The sequence below is a fragment of the Dipodomys merriami genome, unplaced genomic scaffold (assembly GCF_024711535.1).
Source record: "Dipodomys merriami isolate MVZ:Mamm:240054 unplaced genomic scaffold, mDipMer1.0.p SCAF_23, whole genome shotgun sequence".
Lineage (NCBI taxonomy): Eukaryota > Metazoa > Chordata > Mammalia > Rodentia > Heteromyidae > Dipodomys > Dipodomys merriami.
Window position 1 is genome coordinate 9,475,506 of NW_027203715.1, and position 13,756 is coordinate 9,489,261.

Here is a 13,756-nt window from a genome sequence, read left to right on the forward strand (position 1 = left end):
CACAAACCTATTGCATCATCACATTACCATTGTGACATCACCATCACATTGTGACGTTTTAATCAGTTATGACCTCTTAGCACCTTTTTTTTATAGTTTTTTTTTATTGTAAAGATACTATACAGAGGGTTACAGTTACATGAGTGGGGTAATGAGTACACTTCCACTTCCTCTTGAACATTGTTACCCCCTCCATTGTTTTCCCCCTACCATCCCCTCCCTCCCTCCCTTCCCCAAGATTCTTTTTTTTTTTTTGATTGTGATTAAGTGATTATTTAATTTCCGGAAATTCACAGTATTGTGGAATAATGATGCTCATTTAAAGTCACAAGTTCATTCTAACTTTCCTGGAGCAAATTGTCTATCCCAGTCTGTAATATATAACGGTGCTCATATGTTATATACCATATATGTGATCAGCAGCATGGGGACATTTAGTAGTGGTTCAAACAGATGAGTGGGAGTTCTTTGTTTCTTAAGTCCTGTTAGTTTTGTCATATCACCTAACATTTTGGATTCATCATCCACTTATCAGGGAGACCATGTACTGTTTGTCTCTTCGTTCTTGGCTTAACTCGCTCAACATGATTCCTTCTAGCTCCATCCATTTCCCTGCAAATGCCATTATTTTGTCATTTCTAATGGCTGCATAATATTCCATTGTGTATAGATACCACAATTTTTGGATCCATTCATCTGTGGTGGGGCATCTAGGTTGTTTCCATATCCTAGCTATTGCGAACAGTGCTGCAATAAACATGGAGGTGCACGTGTCCTTGTATATTGGTTCCTGTTGTTCAGGGTAGATGCCTAGAAGTGGTATGACTGGGTCGTAAGGGAGGTCAATCTTTAGCTTTCTAAGGACCCTCCAGACTGCTTTCCAAAGTGGTTGTATGAGTGTACATTCCCACCAGCAGTGTAATAGCGTTCCTCGTTCTCCACATTCCCTCCAGCATTTGTCGTTGGCTGATTTGTGGATGTGGGACATTCTGACTGGGGTAAGGTGGTATCTCAGGGTTGTCTTTATTTGCATTTCCTTCACCACCAGGGATGATGAACATTTCCTCATGTGTTTCTTTGCCATTTTTATTTCTTCATTTGAGAAGTCCCTCTTTAGTTCCCTTGCCCATTTAGTAATTGGTTTGTTGCGTTTGGGAGGGATTAGTTTCTTGAGTTCCCTGTATATACAGGATGTTAACCCCTTGTCTGATATATTGCTGGTAAATATTTTTTCCCAATTAGTTGGTTGTCTTTCTAGCTTGGTTGCGATAGCTTTATCTGTGCAGAAGCTTTTTATTTTAAGGTAGTCCCATTTGTCGAGTCTCTCTCCAATTTGTTGTGACCCTGGGACTCTGTTCAGGAAGTTCCTTCCTGTGCCTATTAGTTCAAGTGTCTCTCCTACTCTGTCCTGCAGTAGTTTCAGAGATTCAGGTTTAATGTTAAGGTCTTTAATCCATTTTGAGTTGATGTTGGTGCATGGTGATAGGCTGGGGTCCACTTTTAGTTTTCTGCATGTGGCTGCCCAGTTTTCCCAGCACCAGCGGTTGAAGAGGCTGTGTTTCTTCCATTGTATGTCTTTGGCTCCTTTGTCGAATATCAGCTGGCTGTAGGCCTGTGGATTTATTTCTGGATCTTCTATTCTGTTCCATTGGTCTTCGGGTCTGTTTTTGTGCCAGTACCATGCTGTCTTTGTTATTATAGCTCTGTAGTAGAGTTTGAAGTTCGGCATGGATAGCCCTCCCATATTGTCTTTATCCCCTAGAATTGTTTTGGCTATTCTAGGTCTTTTGTTGTTCCATATGAATTTTTGGACTGTTTTCTGTATTTCAGTGATGTACGTCATTGGGATTTTAATAGGAATTGCGTTGAATTTGTATATTAGTTTTGGAAGTATTACCATCTTTACTATATTAAGTCGGCCTATCCAGGAGCATGGGAGGTCTTTCCATTTCCTAGTGTCTTCTGCAATTTCTTTCTTTAACTTTTTATAGTTCTCATTAAATAGTTCTTTTACATCTTTGGTTAGGTTAATTCCTAAATATTTTATTTTTTGGGAGGTTATTGTGAATGGGGTTGCTCCCTTTATTTCCCTCTCTTCCTGTACATTATCAGTGTATAGGAAGGCAACTGATTTTTGTGGGTTTATTTTGTATCCTGCTATTTTGCCGAAGTGATTTATGATTTCTAAGAGTTTGGGGATGGAGTTTTTGGGATCGTGGAGGTATAGTATCATGTCGTCTGCAAAAATGGATAGTTTAACTTCTTCTTTCCCTATGCGGATCCCTTTAATATCTTTTTCTTGCCTTATTGCCCTGGCTAAGGGTTCTAGGACTATATTGAAGAGGAGTGGAGACAGTGGGCATCCTTGCCTTGTTCCTGATTTTAGGAGAATTGGTTGTAGCTTTTCCCCATTAAGTATAATATTGGCTATTGGTCTGTCTTAAATGGCTTTTATTGTTTTTAGAAATGTTCCTTCTATTCCTATTTTCTCCAGAGCTTTTAGCATGAATGAATGTTGAATTTTGTCAAAGGCCTTTTCTGCATCTGTAGCGATAATCATGTGATTCTTGACCTTGGCTCTGTTGATATGTTGGATTACATTTATTGACTTACGTATGTTAAACCATCCCTGTGTCTCTGGGATGAAGCCTACCTGGTCATAATGAATTATTTTTTTTATGTGTTTCTGGATTCTGTTAGCTAGAATCTTGTTAAGGATCTTTGCATCTGTGTTCATCAAGGAGATTGGCCTGTAATTCTCCTTTTTGGTTGGGTCTTTGCCTGGTTTGGGGATGAGTGTGATATTGGCTTCGTAGAATGAGTTTGGGATAGCTCCTTCCTTCTCTGTTTCTCTGAAGAGCTTGAGGAGTATGGGTATTAGTTCTTGTTTAAAGGTCTTATAGAATTCTGCTGTGAATCCATCTGGTCCTGGGCTTTTTTTTTGTTGGAAGACTTTTGATAGCTTCCTGTGTATCTCATTATAGGATATTGGCTTATTTAATTGGTTAACTTTTTCTTTGCTCAGTTTGGGCAACTTGTATTTCTCTAAAAATGCATCCATTTCTGCCCGATTTTCTTCCTTTAGAGAGTATAGCTTTTGAAAGTAGTCTGTTAGAATTGTTTGGATATCTTGGGTACGTGTGGTGATGTTTCCCGTGGCATCCCTAATCCTATTAATATGGGTTTCCTCTCTTCTTTTTTTAATTAATCTAGCCAATCGGCCATCAATTTTGTTTATTTTTTCAAAGAACCAGCTTTTTGTTTGGTTTATTTTGGTTATGGTTTTCTGATTTTCTAATTGGTTAATCTCTGCTTTTAATTTGGTTATCTGGCTTCTTCTAGTAGCTTTAGGTCCCATTTTTTCCTGTTTTTCTAGCTGTTTTAATTGCAACATGAGATTATTTACTTGGTCTGTCTCCGTTCTCTTGATGTGGGCACTGAGGGCAATAAATTTGCCCCTTAGGACTGCTTTTGCTGTGTCCCACAAGTTTCTTTGTGATGTGTTTTCATTTTCATTGAGTTGTAGGAAATGCTTTATTTCTTCTCTGATCTCTTCTGTTATCCAGGCATTGTTAAGGAGTGTGCTGTTCAATTTCCATGTATTGGAGAAATTTCTGCGGTATGCAGAACTAGCTTGAGAGCTAGCTTGATTCCACTGTGGTCAGATAGGATACAGGGGATTATGTCGATCCCTTTGTATTTGCTTAAGTTCCTTGCATGAACTATGATATGGTCTATTTTGGAGAAAGTTCCGTGAGCTGCTGAGAAGAATGTGTACTGTGTTGTTTTAGGGTGAAATACTCGGTAGATGTCAGTTAATTCCGCTTGAAGTATGGCCTCTCTTAATTCGGTAGCTTCTTTGTCAATCCTCTGGTTGGTAGACCTGTCCTTTGGTGAGAGTGGTGTGTTAAAGTCTCCCAGTATTATCGTATTGGGATCTATTTTATTCTGTAAGTTTGAGAGCATTTGTTTGACATATCTGGATGCACCAATATTTGGGGCATATAAGTTGATGATGGTTATGTCCTCCTCTTGGATTGTTCCCTTTATTAATATGTAGTGTCCGTCCTTGTCTTTCTGTACTGATTTTAATGAAAAGTTTATTTTGTCAGATATCAGGATAGCTACACTTGCTTTCTTACTGGGGGCGTTTGATTGGTAGATCCTTTTCCACCCCTTCACTCTGAGTTTGTTTGTATGTTTGGCTGAGAGGTGGGTCTCCTGAAGGCAACAGATGGATGGGTCTTGTTTTCTGATCCAGTCCTCAGTTCGTTTTATTTTAATTGGCGAATTCAGCCCATTTATATTAAGAGAAAGTATAGAGAGATGCATTGTTGTCCCTGCCCTTCCGTTTTCCTAAGTTTTTCTTTTTTCCTTTCCTCCTGTGCTTGCTCAGTTAGACTTTGAGTAACGCCTGTTTGGGGCAGGCCCCAGTTCCTGGCTGCTTTCTTCAGGTTGTGTCCCCCCTCTTAGAATTCTTTGTAATGCTGGCTTAATGTTTATGTATTCATTTAGTTTTTCTTTGCTATTAAAAGTTTTCAGTTCTCCATCAAATGTGAATGCTAGCTTTGCCGGGTAGATCAGTCTGGGTTGGCAGTTATTGGCTCTCAGGGCTCGTATGGTGCTTTCCCAGGCTTTTCTTGCATTCATTGTTTGTGTGGAGAGATCTGCAGTAATTCTTATTTTTTTCCCATTGTAGTATAGCTCCTTCTTCATTTTTGCTGCATGCAGGATTGTTTCCTTATTATTCAGATCTATCATTTTTACTATAATGTGTCTAGAAGTGTTTCTTCTGGGGTCTTGCTTGTTGGGAGTTCGATATGCTTTTGTGATGTAGTTAAGATGGTCGTTTTTGAGGTGGAGAAAATTTTCATTGATTACATTGTTAAATAGGTGTTGCATTCCCTTGCTCTGGAATTCCTCACCTTCGTCCACTCCAATTATGCGAAGGTTAAATTTTTTAGCATTATCTGCTTGCTCTTGAATATCCCTTTGGTTTAATTTGAGTGATTTTTCCATATCTGTCACTTTTTGGTCCAGTTGGTGTATTCTGTCTTCTGTATCTGACACTCTACCTTCCATTTCATTCACTCTGTTGACAGTGGCTTCTATTGTGGTTTGCATGGAGGAAATGGATCCCTTTATGGATTCAATGTTGGTTCTCAGAGTACTGATCTCACCTCTCAATGAGGTATGCATTACCTCTAATTTGGCGTTTACCTCACTTCTTACTGAGGTTTGTGCAGCTTCTATTTTTGTATGCATCTCTTGTTTGATACCCTGTATCTCTTTGGATAGTTCATCCTTGTGCTCTTTCAATTTCTGATCAATTTCACGCTTTATTTCTTGAGTCATTGCCTCCAGCAACCCTTGGAAGTAGCCTTTGTCTTCCATTCCTGCTTTGCTCCCACTGGGGCTCTCCCCTGTGTGGCTGCTGGCTTTTGAGTTGAGCTTGCTGTCCTGGGTGGTAGTATACCTTGTGATTTTTCTCTGTGATTTTCGCATGGAGGTTCAGGAGACTGCTCTTCAATTTTGTTTTGGTGTGTCTGTCTTTGCTTGGTTGCTGGTTCTGTATTGGTAGAGAGAGTCTGTGCCTGATCTGGGTTCTGTTGGGAGCCTATTTCCAGCTGCTATTCTGACTTACTTAGGATTCTCAGCTCTCTGCTGTAGATTGCTGGCAGTTCCCGCCTTTGGAAGGGTTGAGCAGCCTAGACTGCTTGTGTTTGCTCCTACGGGTGCTCTTGTAAAGAACAGATGCTCTGGATGCACTCTCCCAAATGCTGGAGTCTGCTATGGGCTCCTGATGTGTTTTTGTTTATTTGTTTTGGGCTGGTTGTGGGCTTGAACTCTAGGTTTGGGTGCTGTCCCTCAGCTTTTCAGCTCAAGGCTGGCACCCTACCGTTTGAGCCACAGCACCACTTCTGACCCTTTTTGCTTTTGTGATGCTGAGGAATCAGATCCAGGGCCTCATACATCCAAGACTATCACTCTATTGCTGAGCCGCCTTAACAGTCTGAGCTCCTGCTTACTATCAGGTGCTGGCAGCCTGTGTTGCCCAATTCCCAGTCTAGGGTATATGGGTGGAGTTTTGGTGGGGTTTGGGCTTCTCTTGTCCTGGGCCTCCAGGTCTTTTGTTGTCACAGGCGTGCTTCCCGGGGGAGTGTTGTTTCCTGGTTTTCTCCCCTCTGTTGAGGCGTATGCTCAGCTTTTTACTTCAGTTGGGAGGAGTTGGTTGTGTTGTTCAGGCGCCGGATCCTCGGGCCTGGTTCGGCCCCAGCCTGGAGCACGCTTGTTAGGCCTGTGCTGATGTGTATACCACCTAGGTTATGCAGCCTGGAGCGCACTCGTTAGGCCTGTGCTGATGTGTATACCACCTAGGTTATACAGCCTGGGGGACACAGTTCAAATTTCTTCTACTGTTGGTAGTCTTGACCCAGGGGCGCTGTTCCTGGCTTGGGCATTTAAGCTCCCTTCCAGGGGCGCTCTTGCTCTAGCCTGGCCAGCTGAGTGTGCTCCACGGGCTGGTGGAGCTCTCAAACAGTTCCCAGTTTTAGTGGGTCCTGTGGTCCGGGTGCTGGGGTAGGGAGTCTAGGTCAGCGTCTGGGGATTCCCTCCAGCTCTGGTCTCCCTTGAGGGATACACTTCCCCTGTGGGGTACTCACCCTGGAGCTGGTTGTTTCTGTGTGGTGTAGGTCGTCAGTTGTTGTTGCAATCCGGGCTGGGTTGGGCGGTGGTGGCTCTGTGTGATTCTTTTCTGTCTCTGCCTCTGTCGAAGCTGTCGGGCCAAGAGTGTCCACGCTCAGGCAGCTTCTTCTCCGTACCTCTGGGGCCTGAGTGACCCCGCCGGGTCGTTGCAATCGTGATCAGGCGGGCGGGTGTTCTGCAGACAGGACCCTTTGTTGCGCTGCTGGCACCGAGCGGCTTTGGCGGGATGGAACCTCTCTGCTCGGGTGGAGAGTGCTGGATCGTTGCGATCGCGATCAGGCGGGGCCGGGTGGTCTGCCGACAGGTCCTTTTGTCACTCTGCTGATGCCGAGCAGCTTTGGCGGGATGGAGCCTCTCTGCTCGGGTGGAGAGTGAGGGGTGGGGGTGGGATCCTCGTGGAGACTCCCTGCTGGTAGGTTTCTCTGTTCCTGGCGATCTGGTACTGCAAACCAGTACCTGATGTTCTGAAAGCGGCCCCCTGTGTCTCTGCTGTGTCTCTTGGGGCTCCCACAGCCCCCCGCCGGGCCAGCTGGCCATCGGCTTGGCGCGCTGCCGCACGGCCAGTAAAGGTTGGGGGAGGGGTCTTCGCTTTTCTCTGTTTTGAAATTCTTCTTTTCCTCTCTTTTTTTTTTTTGTTATTCTCCGCCTCTGGTTTTTCTCTGAGTGTTCGTCTTTTTGTTGTTGTCGGTCTCTTGGGGAGATTAAGCATTGGAACTCGAACTCTCTTTTTGGTTGGAGAGAGCTGTGGTGTTTCCCTACTGCCCCGTCCCCATCTTGGTCCCCCCTCCTCTTAGCACCTTTGAAACAGCATATGGCCTTTGTGACAAAAAAATTCAGTTGTTTACCCATATATTCATTGTGGTCTAACAATTGAGATCAGTTATACCATTGTAATATTACAAACCCTTCGAAGCAGAATCACCAGTGTGAAATCATTAACTGGTCCTCCCCTCATAATTTTGACATGATGCCCTTGTGATACATAAGCCCTTTTTGATCTGATAATCTGTTTTTTACTTATTTCAGGTATGACATGTGATATTAGAAATGCACTCTGATATCATGAAAATTATGTCATCATTTTGTCAGATATCATGCACATTGTAATCCATTGTGACATTACATACTTATTGGGAGTTCATAACGTTTGGGCCAATGCATAACTTTGTAGATATAACAATCCCATTCTGGATTTATATTCTCATTTGAAGTTAAGGAAGATTGAAGTCTAGCATGCCATTGTGACATCATCAATCCATTGTGACATCATAAACCTATTGTGACCTCATCACCATTATCGCATCACCAACTAATTATGACATCAAAATATTATTATGACTTGATATTGTGACATCATATTGCCATTGTGATATCATTGTCCCATTGGGTATTGCAAACCTATTATGACCTCATAACATTTTACAAAATTCGAGGCCTTTGACACTATTAATTTGTAAACTCGTATACTTATGTTGCATAAAACACAAGACAATCTAATAAGGCACATTGAGGATAACTTTATTTACGCTAGTAATGGGCCTGCATTTACCTTGTCCTGGGCTGTACACTCATTGACAAGCCAGCCCCAAACACCAAATCTCAGACCTCCAATGGGCAGCCCTGCACATAGTTAATTAGTGTGCAAACCACCAACCCCCCAAATTATCATCTCGAAACTCCATACTTCAATAGGTAAGGCTTTTTCCTTTTCTCTTGCTCCCTCTTTCTTTATAGACATGTCCTTCATTTTCCTTTTTCCCTTCCATCACTTCCTTCTTCTCTTTAGTCCTCTCCACTATCCACAGGCCTACACTTCTCTGGCCTGGTTGCCAATTGGCATCCTTCTCCTCCTGCACTCCCTCAAATTCCTCTTCTCCCAAGTCTTTCCCCTCCTGCTATCTCACCACTTCCTTCCTTCAAGGTCTTCACTTGATTTTCTCCAATTCCATTGCGCTCACCATGCAGCCTATATATAGGTTGAACCCCTCCCAGACCCAGTGGGTCTCTTGCCTAACAGTTTTCAACCATCACTTCATGAACTGCGCATTCCTCAATAACTTCTTCACAGCTTATTTGAGGATGACATCCTACCCCTCTAGCAGCATGCCCTGTCCCCTTTTGTGGCAGGACCCATGCACTCCTGTGGGCCAGGACATGGGGCCACATTGATTAGTGGGTCATGCTGATTATTAGGGCTTTGCTGCTTTATACATCCCCCACTGGTTTTCATGTCAAATCAAATCCTTGATTCCTTCTTACCAAATCCTAAAAATTCCCATCTCTCCACCTAATGAACAGGCTTAAAATGTAAATTTAATTGTAATCAAGTAAATTATAGAAACACACTAGTTATTACTAATTAACACTTAGTAAGTCTTATCCTTAAGGGACCCTCTGAGTGTCTGCACAGTCCATCTTGTAGCCTTTTCTGTATATGGGTCGACTGCCTATTTCACTAGAGACTGATGGATCTAATGCTGTTTTTCGTCCTAATATAATAGGCAACAGTGAAGTTAGCACGACCAAGTAAAGTCCTTGCCACTTCGGTTCCAATTCAGGGGCATGATGCAGTTTTACAAACACCAGCTGTCCAGGCTAGGAAGAGTGGGTGGAGTTTCTTTTTTTTTCTTTTTTAACTCAATTTCTTAGTTTATTTCATTTACTTTAGGTCTAGCTTTTGAATTTAATGCTGAAGTGAGACTTGCTATAGAATACACTACATTACTCTCCCCAAAGAAATTTTCCTTCCAACTGGATTTAATTTCTTATTTTATATTTGAACTTTTTTTATCGTCATCCTAATGTTTATTTATTTTTAAACAGTTTTTATTATTATTATCTTTAAGTAGTTTTACAAAGAAGTTCCCATCCTACAAAACAGTACATGAATACAAGGTGTCTGACAACATTGTCACTCATCCCTCATAACCCTTCCCTTCTCAGACGTTTTGAAAAAATTGAGATAGGTGATTGCATATATTTCACATATTTCACAGTATTGTGGAATTGTGATACTTAGTAAAGTCACAAACACTTTTTAACCTTGACAAGGCAAATTATTGTTATCATGGTCTAAAGTTTGTTAATTCTATGAGCTTTGACAATCCAAATTATTTTTCCCACCTCAGATGATGTTTACATTTTTTCCTTTTGCTTAGTGTAGGCTATTCCCTCTTTCCCTCTTTCCCACTCATTCCTCCTTTCCCATCACTGTGTTTGGGTTGCTTAGTTATTTTTCTTCTGTATCCAGTGCAGCTCATGGGCCACTTTGTTGTATGTTGTTCCATTTTCCACTTATTGTGTTCCTCCTCCTGGCTTCCCTCCATTGCGTGCATATTTCTACCATCTACATGGTCAAGAACATGGAGTCATTAATGGTGATACAACAAAATGAGTGGCTGTCCTTTGTTTCTCGAGTCCTGTTTACTTTGTCATACCTTCTTGCATTTTGGCTTTAGAATCCACATATCAGGTAGACCCTGTGCCGTTTGTCTTGTTGTTCTTGGCTTACCTCACTCAAATAATTTTGTCTAGTTCCATTCATTTCCCTGCAAATGCCATCATTTGGTCCTTTTTAAAGGCTGCATAGTATTCCATTGTATATAGGTACCACAATTTTTGGATCCACTTATCAGTAGTGGCTCATCTGGGTTGTTTCCAAATCGTGGCTATTGTGAACAGTGCTGCAATAATCATTGAGGTGTGTGTCTTTGTATACTGGTTCCTGTTGTTCATAGTAGATGCCTAGGAGTGGTAGGACCAGTTCATAGTAGATGTCGATATTTAGCTTTCTGAGGTACCTCCAAACTGCTTTCCAAAGTGGTTGTATTAATATACATTACCGCCAGCAATGCAGTAATGTTTCTCTTTCTTTGCATCCCTTCCAGCATTTGTCATTGGCTAAATTTAGGATGTGGGCCATTCTGAAAGGAGTAAGTTGGTATCTCAGATTTGTTTTTATTTGCATTTCTTTTACAACCAGGGATTATGAACATTTCCTCATGTGTTTCTTTGTTGTTTTTTATCTCTTCTTCTGAGAAGTATCTCTTTAGCTCCCTTGACCATTTTAAGATTGGTTTGTTAGAATTATGAAGAGTTAGTTTCTTAAGTTCATCATATATAATGGCTATTAGACCTTGTCTAATATATTGCTGGCAAATATTTATTTTACTTTGTTTTAATTGTGAAAAAACTGTACAGAGAGTTTACAATTACATGGGCAAGATAATTGCTGGTAAATATTTTTCCACAATTATTTGGCTTTCTTTCTAGTTTGGTTGCTATATTTTTTATTGCAATATTTTTATTTTATTTTATTTTATTTAAGAACATACTGTACAGAGGGGTTACAATTACATGGGCAGGATAATGCATACATTTCTTACCAAGCATTGCAGCCTCCTCCTTTGTTTACCTTTCACCTCCCTTCCCAGCATCCCCCCTCCCCCCACCCAATCATACCCCCCTCCCCACCTACACCGACATTGTAAAGCTGGTTTTGACATGACATTTTGTACTTTTCATTGTTGCAACAGGTCCACCTGAATCCTTAAACGACTTGTTTGTCACCATCTCCTCCACATGTTATACTGACATCAAATATAGTGAAATCGGGGGTTACATTGTGGGGGAGGGACAGCCAAAGCAACAAAGAAATAATCTTGTAAATGCGTTAGAAACACATGCATGAAAGAAACGAAAACATTAAAATACATATTTAAGGGTTCAATTTCTCTAACATCACATTATCTGACCTTTTCCACTTGACTCATACCTATACTAGATATTGCAAATAAGGGAAACCATGGGACCTATGTTTCTTTGGGCCTGGCTTACTTCACTTAATATAATTTTTTCCAAGCCTTTCCATTTCCTAACAAATGGGGCAATGTCATTCTTTCTGATGGAGGCATAGAATTCCATTGTGTATATATACCACATTTTCTTGATCCATTCATCTACTGAGGGGCATCTGGGTTGGTTCCATATCTTAGCTATGGTAAATAATGCTGCAATAAACATAGTTGTGCTGGTAGCTTTAGTGTGGTCTTGTTTGTAAACATTTGGGTAAATGCCCAAAAGTGGGATTGCTGGATCATAGGGGAGATCTATCTGAAGTCTTTTGAGGAACCTCCATACTGCTTTCCAAAGTAGTTGAACAAGTTTACATTCCCACCAACAATGAAGTAAGATTCCTTTCTGTCCACATCCCCTCCAGCATCTGTTGTTGTTAGAGTTCTTGATTTTTGCTGTTCTAACTGGAGTGAGCTGATATCTCAATGTTGTTTTGATTTGCATTTCTTTTATGGCTAGGGATGTTGAACATTTATTCATGTGTCTATTGGCCATCCTTCTTTCTTCTTCAGAGAAGCTTCTCTTTAAGTCTTTCGCCCACTTATTTATTGGGCAGTTGTTTCTTTGAGGATTTGTTGTTGGGTGGTTTAATTTTTTGAGTTCCAAGTATATTTTAGATATGAGACCCTTGTCCGTTGTATGGCTAGTAAAGATCTTCTCCCAATCGGTGGGCTTTCTATTGATCTTGCCAGCTATGTCATTTGCCCTGCAGAAGCTCTGCAATCTTATGCAATCCCATTTGTCCAACCTTTCTTTGATTTGTTGTGTTTCCGGGTCTCTATTCAGAAAATTTCGGCCTGAGCCAAGGAGACCTAGGGTTTCTCCTCTTCCATCCTGTAATGTTTTCAGAGTGTCTGCTTTGAGTTCAAGGTCTTTGATCCATTTGGAGTTGATTCTGGTGCAGGGTGATATATAAGGATCTAGCTTTAGTTTTCTACATGTAGTCAACCAATTTTGACAGCACCATTTACTGAAGAGGCTGTCTTTCTTCCATTCTATTGTTTTAGCTTCTTTATCGAAGATTAGATGGCTATAGGTCTGTAGGTTCATTTCTAGGTTTTCAATTCTATTCCATTGGTACTGAGGTCTGTTCTTATGCCAGTACCAAGCTGTTTTGATTACTATGGCTTTATAGTAGAGTTTGAAATTTGGTATTGATATTCCTCCAGCAGTGTTCTTTCCGTTGAGGAGCGCTTTTGCTATTCGGGGTCTTTTATTGATCCATACGAATTTTTGGATTGCCTCTTCTATTTCCTTGAAGAATGAGGGTGGAATTTTGATAGGTATCGCGTTGAATTTGTAGATAGCCTTGGGAATATTGCCATTTTCACGATGTTAATCTTGCCAATACAGGAGCATAGGAGGTTTTGCCATTTTTTAACTTCTGTGTTGATTCCGTTTTTCAAGATTTTAAAGTTTTCATCATAGAGGTCCTTCACTTCTTTAGTTACGTTAATTCCTAGGTATTTTATTTTTGTGGTGCTATTACAAATGGAGTTGCTTTCGTAATTTCAGCCACACTTTTCTCATTGTTGGCATACAGAAAAGCCATTGACTTTTGGGGGTTAATTTTATAACCTGTTACTTTGCCAAAGTTTTGAATCAGCTTGAGTAATTTGGGAGTGGAGTCTATCGGATTCTTTAAATACAAGATCATGTCATCTGCAAAGAGGGAGAGTTTTATTTCTTCTTTCCCTATTTGGATCCCCTTTATGTCTGCATCTTGTCTTATTGCTGTAGCTAGGCATTCTAATACTAGATTGAAGAGAATTGGAGAGATTGGGCATCCTTGTCTTGTTCCTGAGTTAAGAGGAAATGGCTTTAGTTTTTCACCATTGAGTATAATGCTGGCTGTAGGTTTGTCATATACAGCCTTTATTGTATTGAGGAATGTTCCATGGATTCTGAATTTTTCCAAAACCTTCATCATAAAGGGATGTTGGATCTTGTCAAATGCTTTTTCTGCATCTATTGAGATTACCATGTGGTTCTTGTTCTTGCTCCTGTTGATGTGATGAATAATATTAATTGATTTACATACATTGAACCAGCTTTTCATCCCTGAAATGAATCCTGTTTGATCATGGTGTATGATTTTTTGGATGAATTGTTGAAGTTGATTGGCCAAAATTTTGTTGAGAAGTTTTGCATCAATGTTCATCAAAGAAATGGGTCTATAGTTCTCTTTCTTTGATGA